We start from the raw sequence: 9,239 nt of genomic DNA on the forward strand, positions 1-9,239 counted from the left end.
GACATAGCCAGCGGTCAAGGATGAGTTGATGAGCGAGGTGAGGTAAGGGAGAAGGTCACCGGAGATGGTCTGGAGAAGAGAGGAGGGGATAGGGTCAAGCGGGCAGGTTGTTGGGTGGCCGGCCGTCACAAGTCGCAAGATTTCATCTGGAGAGAGAGGGGAGAAAGAAGTCAAAGCATAGGGTAGGGCAGTGTGAGCAGGACCAGCAGTGTCATTTGACTTAACAAACGAGGATCGGATGTCGTCAACCTTCTTTTCAAAATGGTTGATGAAGTCATCCACAGAGAGGGGGGGGGGGGGGATTCAGCAGGGAGGAGAAGGTGGCAAAGAGCTTCCTAGGGTTAGAGGCAGATGCTTGGAATTTAGAGTAGTAGAAAGTGGCTTTAGCAGCAGAAACAGATGAAAAAAATTTAGAGAGGAGTGAGTGAAAAGATGCCAGGTCCGCAGGGAGTCTAGTTTTCCTCCATTTCCGCTCGGCTGCCCGGAGCCCTGTTATGTGAGCTCGCAATGAGTCGTCAAGCCACGGAGCAGGAGGGGAGGACCGAGCCGGCCGGGAGGATAGGGGACATAGAGAGTCAAAGGATGCAGAAAGGGAGGAGAGGAGGGTTGAGGAGGCAGAATCAGGAGATTGGAGGGAGAAGGATTGAGCAGAGGGAAGAGATGATAGGTAGCGGGAGAGAGAGAGCGAAGGTTGCGACGGCGCATTACTATCTGTGTAGGGGCAGAGTTAGTAGTGTTGGAGGAGAGCGAGAGAGAAAAGGATACAAAGTAGTGGTCGGAGACATGGAGGGGAGTTTAGTAGAAGATTAGTAGAAGAACAGCATCTAGTAAAGATGAGGTCAAGCGTATTGCCTGCCTTGTGAGTAGGGGGGGACGGTGAGAGGGTGAGGTCAAAAGAGGAGAGGAGTGGAAAGAAGGAGGCAGAGAGAAATGAGTCAAAGGTAGACGTAGGGAGGTTGAAGTCACCCAGAACTGTGAGGGGTGAGCCATCCTCAGGAAAGGAACTTATCAAGGCGTCAAGCTCATTGATGAACTCTCCAAGGGAACCTGGAGGGCGATAAATGACAAGGATGTTAAGCTTGAATGGGCTAGTGACTGTGACAGCATGGAATTCAAATGAGGAGATAGACAGATGGGTCAGGAGAAAAAGAGAGAATGTCCACTTGGGAGAGATGAGGATTCCTGTGCCACCACCCCGCTGACCAAATGCTCTCGGGGTATGCGAGAACACATGGTCAGACGAGGAGAGAGCATTAGGAGTAGCAGTGTTTTCAGTGGTAATGCATGTTTCCGTCAGCGCCAAGAAGTCGAGGGACTGGAGGGTAGCATAGGCTGAGATGAACTCTGCCTTGTTGGCCGCAGAACGGCAGTTCCAAAGGCTGCCGGAGACCTGGACCTCCACGTGGGTCGTGCGTGCAGGGACCACCAGGTTAGAGTGGCAGCAGCCACGCGGTGTGAGGCGTTTGTATAGCCTGTGCGGAGAGGAGAGAACAGGGATAGACAGATGCATAGTTGACAGGCTACAGAAAATGGCTACAATAATGCAAAGGAGATCGGAATGAAATGAACTAAACATCTGGGAAAGCGAGAGAGCGGGCCTCCCTCACTTACGTTTCACCAAAACACCCAAATATAACTGTCCCAACTTACACCTCAGAAACTATCATTGTTGTAAACTACAGCGGTTCAATGTTTTCTAGGAATAGACTAACTTAGTTTATTCAGCTAGCTAACTTGGTACAGTATTCTTCCGTGAAAACCGTCCAGGGCACCTAGTCATATGACGCCACAGCCAACTAGCATGCCGGACTCCAACAACACATTTTAGCACCAATACTCGGCCACAACAAACCACCGTCAACACGCCAAGCAGATCATTTGTGTCCGTGTCTAACGTTGTGGGTTATTCCCGACAGCTTGAGCGAGTCCGTCATCAATTTATTCAGCCAGTTAGTTAGCTAGAATAGTTAGCAGACTAGCTAGCCATTGCTTTCTGCCTACGAAGAAACCCGTCCTCCCACGGCACGAACACACAGAGAGAGCCAAGCTAACGTTAACTAGTCACCCATGTCCCGAATTCCCTTGAACGACTCTGGTTACCAGTATGTAAAAACAAAACACAAATGTAGGTTATAACTTAACCCTAGCAGCTACTGTTAGCTAGCCAAGTGCAAAGCTATCCACTGAATTGACTCAGCCAGTTTGCGTCTGTTCGGTAGGTCGTTCCAGCTATTGTTTAGTAGCTATCCAGGTAGCAACAAGCTAGCTACATTTGGAGCACAGTAGCTACTTACTACCTAACGTTAACGCTTCAGACAATGAGGTTAGAAAAACAGCTGAATGGTAGGCATTATTGTATGTAATTATTGTAGTCAGCTAGCTGGCGTAATTACAGGTACTCTCAGGCGTGAAACAACTATCCACAGTTGCTAATAGTTACCAGTAGCTACCCGCTAGTTACCAGTAGCTACCCGCTAACACAACAATTACATATTTATTTCATAAACAAAGTTATGCAACACCCAATTCCCCTGTGTGAAAAAGTAATTGCCCCCTTACACTCAATAACTGGTTGTGCCACCTTTAGCTGCAATGACTCCAACCAAATGCTTCCTGTAGTTGTTGATCAGTCTCTCACGTCGCTGTGGAGGAATTTTGGCCCACTCTTCCAACTGCTTTAACTCAGTGATGTGTGGGTTTTCAAGCATGAACTGCTCGTTTCAAGTCCTGCCACAACATCTCGATTGGGATTAGGTTTGGACTTTGACTAGGCCATTCCAAAACTTCAAATTTGTTGCTTTTTAGCAATTTTCATGTTGACTTGATTGTGTGTTTTGGATCATTGTCTTGCTGCATGACCCAGCTGCGCTTCAGCTTCAGCTCACAGACGGATGGTCTGACATTCTCCTGTAGAATTCTCTGATACAGAGCAGAATTCATGGTTCCTTCTATTAAGGCAAGTCGTCCAGGTCCTGAGGCAGCAAAGCATCCCCAAACCATCACACCACCACCACCATGCTTGACCTTTAGTATGATGTTCTTACTGTGGAATGCAGAGTTTGGTTTTCGCCAGGCATTACTGGAACCATGTCGTCCAAAAAGTTATACTTTTGAATCATCTGTCCATAGAACGTTTTTCCAAGAGTCTTGATGATCATCCAGGTGCTTTTTGGCAAACATGAGTCAACTTTTTGGACGAGATGGGTCCCATTATGCCTGGCGAAAACCAAACACTGCATTTAAGTAGGCCCACATTTTTATTGAGTGTACTTTAACAGAGCTGAGATTGACTTCAAAGTGCATTCACCCTATTGCTTACAGCCTTACACCTATCAAGTTGTTTCAGCTCGTCATACTCTACGTACCAGTGGTTGTCCGCAAGGTGAGTTTTCCTTCTCCACCTCCTGTTGCAATTCAGAGTTCCAACCATTTTAAACATGTAGCAGCCGCTTTCACGTTTTCTGGTCTGATATGTTAATTCGTAACCCATCCTTTTATACACTCTGCTCGAAAGGGCTGGTTCCGTCAGGCTGACACACTTTCTGACCTCACTTTGGGCGGTGACTACTAACTGTGCCAAGTTATGAAAAACAATGATCTCATATAAGTTCTCAAATCACATCTCTCTCTTAACAAAAACACTTTCATCATTTTTCATATGAACACTTCGTACATGTAGTTGGTATACTTTCCAAGTTACGCACAAATATCGAGGCGGGGGGACCCGACCACATACAAAATGTCGCAGCAATATTATTATAACCCCCCCCCAAAAAAATGCTAACCTCCCCTGTTATTGTAATGGTGAGAGGTTAGCATGTCTTGGGGGTATGATATTTGTGCATATATAACTTTCTCACTCATCATTATTCAAGATTCATTCAGGACTCTCCGTAATCATGGTAGCATCCACATTAATGTAGAAGTGTTTAGAAACATTCTATTGTTATTTACAATAAAAGTGACTCCAAAATGATGCAATACATTATTTACCATTAATTTCTACTGGTCACAATATAATCTGAAACCCAACCAAAACAAACAGCAAATGCATCCAACAAATTATGTGGTGTAGATTTCAAAAAGACGATAGTTCTCGTTGAGATGCTCAGCTATATAGAAATAATAAATACTGATATTATGAAGTAGTGAAAATGTGGTCATAATTTGTGCTCAAGGGGAAATCCTACAGATTCCCATCTTTCAATGAGAAACTCATTTTAATTAGATCAGATAGGTGTGTTGTAACTGTTGCCAAAAAATGACAATATATTTTGCTAAAAATGTGAGCGTAGGGTGATTCCCCTAGCGAGTCTTGAACCCAGGCCACAAGCACCAATGACAAACGCCCTAATCCCTGTCCCAATAAGGGATATCTCTAGGACATGTGCGTATTGGACCAGTATAGTTAGGCCCTGTCCTGTCCAGAAGAAACCCTACCCCCTCCTCTCTAGGCACTTATGAAGAGCTGAAACAACTTGATAGGTGTAAGGCTGTAAGCAATAGGGTGAATGCACTTTGAAGTAAATCTCAGCTCTGTTAAAGTACACTCAATAAAAAATGTAATTGATCATAGTGATACAGGAGTATTATTACATCAGGTTAACATGCCCCACCAGCATTAGACAACTATACTGAAAGCCCTTATATTGCTGAAATAAATACATCTAATCAATGATGAGAATAGTCTGATTAACCGATACATGACACAGACATTGTGGCGTAGCAGGAAGATCTGCGTACCGTGAACCAAGAGGTTGTGAGTTCAAATTCCAGGTGAGGACTGTTTAATTATTATTCATGTATAAATGAACATGCATAATATAATCATGTCAAATTGTGTCTCAAATATGTACGTTGAAAACACTATGTTAAAAGCACTGTGTGTAAGTATCCCTAACAGACAACGAGCTATGAATGGATAAAAAGGTTCTCAGAAGATTTTTGCTAACATAAGTAGAATGTTCCCCTAACGGAAAACTGGACACTCAAACATTAGGGGAACATTACGGGTAACATTACAAAAATGTTCTCTCCCTAGAATTGTTAGCTGGGTATGTCCTTGTAATCTGTATCACCTCTCTCTTCCAGGAGGAGGAGGAGGGTGAGGAGGTGCTGCTGGTGAAGGAGGAGGGTGAGGAGGGTCTGGGGAACCCTGAGGGGACCATGGTCATGGAGGACAACCAGACTACACCTCCTCCTGAACCCACAGATGAACCAGCTGAGCAGCACAGGACCACACACAGTCTCACTGAGGTGAGCCCACTGTGAACTACTGTCTGAATGGTATTAGGTCAGGGCCCGTATCCACAAAGCCTCAGAGTAGGAGTGCTGATCTAGGATCAGTTTTGTATTTTAGATTATAAGACCGATGGGGACCCGATCCTAGATCAGCACTCTTTACTCTTGAGACGCTTTGTGGATACAGGCCCAATTAATGTTGCCTTAAAAGGGCCCCACCAGAGGGCACTGCCGCCCCTGTTTCGATGTAATTCCTGTCTTAGAGTGGAAATGCGTGTTTAGGTTCCACCTCTGAAGAATGACGTAGTGGTGATTTCCAGGCTGAGTGGAGAAACAACAACAAATAGGGCACTGACAGCTGTCAGTGTAGCTAGCTAACATGCTAACCTTATCATGCTAACCCTATCTTACTAGCGAATGTTATCTTAACTACACTGTATTCAAAAGGTTAGCCAGCTGGCTAGGCTATGGCTGGTTCTGGAGCTGGATTTGTCATAAGCATTTAGGGAAAACTTAGCCACCGATGGATAGGGGTAACCAGTATATTTGACTTCGCCATCTATAGATATGGCCAAAGTTTCGGCATTTTCCATACATTGGAGAGGTGTTTTTTTACCATGTAATGGACGCAGAGCAACCTTTGGTAGGCTGCGGTATAGTCCCATGCTCATGGTTTTCACAGGGGAATTGAAATTATAGGCTACAATGACTTTGCTCATGATGCACGCCGCAAATAATATATGGAACAACACCACGCATCGGACACGAAACACCGAATACAAATGAAACAACAGCACAACAAAATAGATAAAGAAGTTCCTTGAATTTTCTTTCTCAGGTGCCTTTTCATTATACGATAGACACTTGTGGCTTCTAGCTGCACCAATCAAAGCAGTGGTGCGTGTAGTGAAGCCAAACTTTAGTGGTCAAAACCAGTCATCTTGGGGCGACAGGGGTAGCGGTGTTGCAAAATGCTAATCATATCACGCAATTATACCGGTTTTTTTTTAATATACAGACTAGCTCAAAAATAAGTGGAATTTGACAAATTATGCAATTGATTATGATAATGTTCTGGTTTTAAAAAATGGTTTGTCTCAGCTCAGTCGCAACTGGCGAAGAGGAAGAACTTTGCAGGTGTTTCTGATTAATAAACAATGCCATGCTGGTGGGTGGTAACATTAAAATAAAACCCAGCCCTGAAAAGAAACGAAGCCTGAAAATAAATTGCACTTAATCTCATAGGAAAGACACGGCATTGACACGGATTTCCACGAATGTCCCACTTCAAGGCCAAATATATCATACTTTGACTAAAATGATGACCTATTGATGTAAATCATTGTACAACATCATGGGTAAGCCATGGCCATTGTATTTCAGCTAAAAATTGGATTTATGCTGTTGTGGGTCTGTAAGTATGGGCCCATGCCTTTGAATTGTCAAACCATTAAGATAATATAGTATTATAGGTAGGCCGTGACCATCCTCACACCCCAGTACAGTAGGTGGGTGGCGGTGTATGCACCTTTCAGTTGGTTGCGATTAGGAATGGGAAGTTCCGCTCTTTTTACTGACTCAGATCTTTAATTTGTTCTGTGAAAATAACATCTTTCGACTCATTAAGTTAATTTGAGTCTGTAATGCCCAGAGCACACACGAAACCCCACCGGCGAACGATTAACTGAAAATTCATTAGTCATGATTCTATGAGCCTCTCGTTCTTCATAGGGGGCTTATTGGAGCTGTCATTTGTGACAGACTTGTAAACAATGTACATTTTTGATTGCTAGACATACAATTAAGATTATTTATTGATTCATTTGAAACGAGGTCTAGTTGTGGACTAGATTTTGAACGACTCTTGGCGGAACGCATTGCTTGACTGCGGTGATAAGCACATTCGTTTGCAAACTGCAGCACCCCAAACGATTCATTCTCAAATTCAAGTTTGTTGCGCAGAGGCTGTGTATGTTTTGGTTCTACAACGCTGTGTCCATCATAACATTCCATAATCAATTTAATTGCAGTCATTCTTGCACCATGCGATGAATTATCAGTTCTAAACATGTGTTTTTCTTCATTATGCTCATCATGTATTTTCCTGCGCGCATATGACATACAGTTGGTGGTCGGAGCACATCTCTGGAGCCGGAAGAGCGTGTATTAATTATACTGTAGAACTCATTGCGACCAGCACTAGCAGGTCAAACGAACGACTAAAATGAACGAGTCAATCAGAAAAACAAATTGGGTGAGGCCAGAGAAAGGCAGACTAGTAAATTGGGCTAAGGAACAGAAGTTGGGTATTGGAGAAAGGCCATCAGTGCGTGCTCTGCAAAAAATACAGCGGATGAAGGCGCGGCATGAGCGTGGTGAACAGATAGACGTGGTTATGGACAGCTAGGAAGAAGAAGAGACGAGTGTAGTGGGAAGATGTGTGTTGAGGAAGAATGGCGCCAAGTCCAAACAGTACTCTGCGGTCTCAGAAATGGAACCTGACGAGAGTGAGGATGAATTACCTGTGGTGGCAGGTGTTGTGAAGACCTCCGAGTCCGAGCCTCTCCCGATGGCCATGCAAAGGATGATTCTGGCCCAGTGGAATACATTTTTGAAGAAAGTGGATCTTTCTGCCTTTTGGTGGACCCATATGTAGTCTCAGGCTGGGCAAAAAATAATTTGCGTACTGTTAAATCGGTGAAGGTAACTCGAAGTGGACTTAATGATTTTCGGTGTTTCTTCCTTCTGTGGGCGCTTTGCGGCACGCACCTCCGGACAAGACTTCAGAGAAGTACTTGGGTGTACGAAAGAGTCGGCCTGGCGTAGGATCAGTTAGGGCCAATGTAGGGGACTGGGGTGGTGGTTTATTTTATTTATTTTTGATGAAATAGTGGTATATAGGTGTAGAGTTAGTTGGTGGTGCAATTTTTTTTCCTTGTTTCAACGTTTTACGTGATCGACCACACACTCCCGCACAGTAGGTGGCGGCATGCACAAACAATGTGCGAACACCATGATACCGAAGAAGAAGTAGTGAACCGTGACCAAGAAGAATTTCCACGTTAGCGTTTTTATTGTTGTTATTTAGACGTTTATTAACATCTTGGAACTCACAATATGAGCATCACATACTTACCTCAGGTACTCTTTAATTCGCGTTGGAGACGGAACTTGGTTGATTCTAGGTAACGCTAGCTAGCTGCTAACCTAACGATGGCTAACTGTATGGTTGTTCACACTCAAATAGCCTCCATTATGGAGGTGCTAGCGAATGCAGCCGTGGCAGAGATCTGTAAACTCGTAGACGACGACTATGCAGTGTTTCGTTTGGAAATTTCTCAAAGCCAGAAAGAAAACAGGGGATTGCGGAGGAAACTACAGCTACTAGAACTGAAGGGGGCACGGGAGCGCGTCCTTGCAGGTCGTCCCAGTAGTGTAAAGATTCACAACGGAATGCCAAGAGGTACATTTTTCAGAAGGCTGAGGGGCTGTCGCACCGTTCCCCTCTGCACATGTGTTCAGATGTGTTACCCTGAATTATGTATTGGTCAGCTTTTGAATAGTACGCAATACTTACCTATGTGAAGCTAGCCACAATAAGGATTAGCCACACTAGTGGAATTTTCAGTTCGCCTTCAAAGTAGAAGTTCCCCATTTGAAAGTGACGGAAACAAATAGTGGAATCATGGCATATTTGGAATAGATCATGCTAAACAAGGTCAGAATGTTGTTTATATAAATTCAACAAAATACAATAATTAGTTAATTTGACACAGTCACCTCACTATACAGCCTGTTGTACATATTGACATTTATATTGCTATGTGGCTCATTTCACTGTGGTTTCCGAGTCTCTCAATAAGAGCTACGACGCTAATATTTGTGTAAACTCTTCAAAATTGTAATCTGTGGGTGTCACTGAGTAGGCTGATACCCCATTTCATGGACCCAAGATCCATAGGTAAGGTTGTACAGTGCATATAAGTATGCCCCCATTG

This window comes from Coregonus clupeaformis, unplaced genomic scaffold (genome assembly GCF_020615455.1).
Source record: "Coregonus clupeaformis isolate EN_2021a unplaced genomic scaffold, ASM2061545v1 scaf0604, whole genome shotgun sequence".
Classification (NCBI taxonomy): Eukaryota; Metazoa; Chordata; class Actinopteri; order Salmoniformes; family Salmonidae; genus Coregonus; species Coregonus clupeaformis.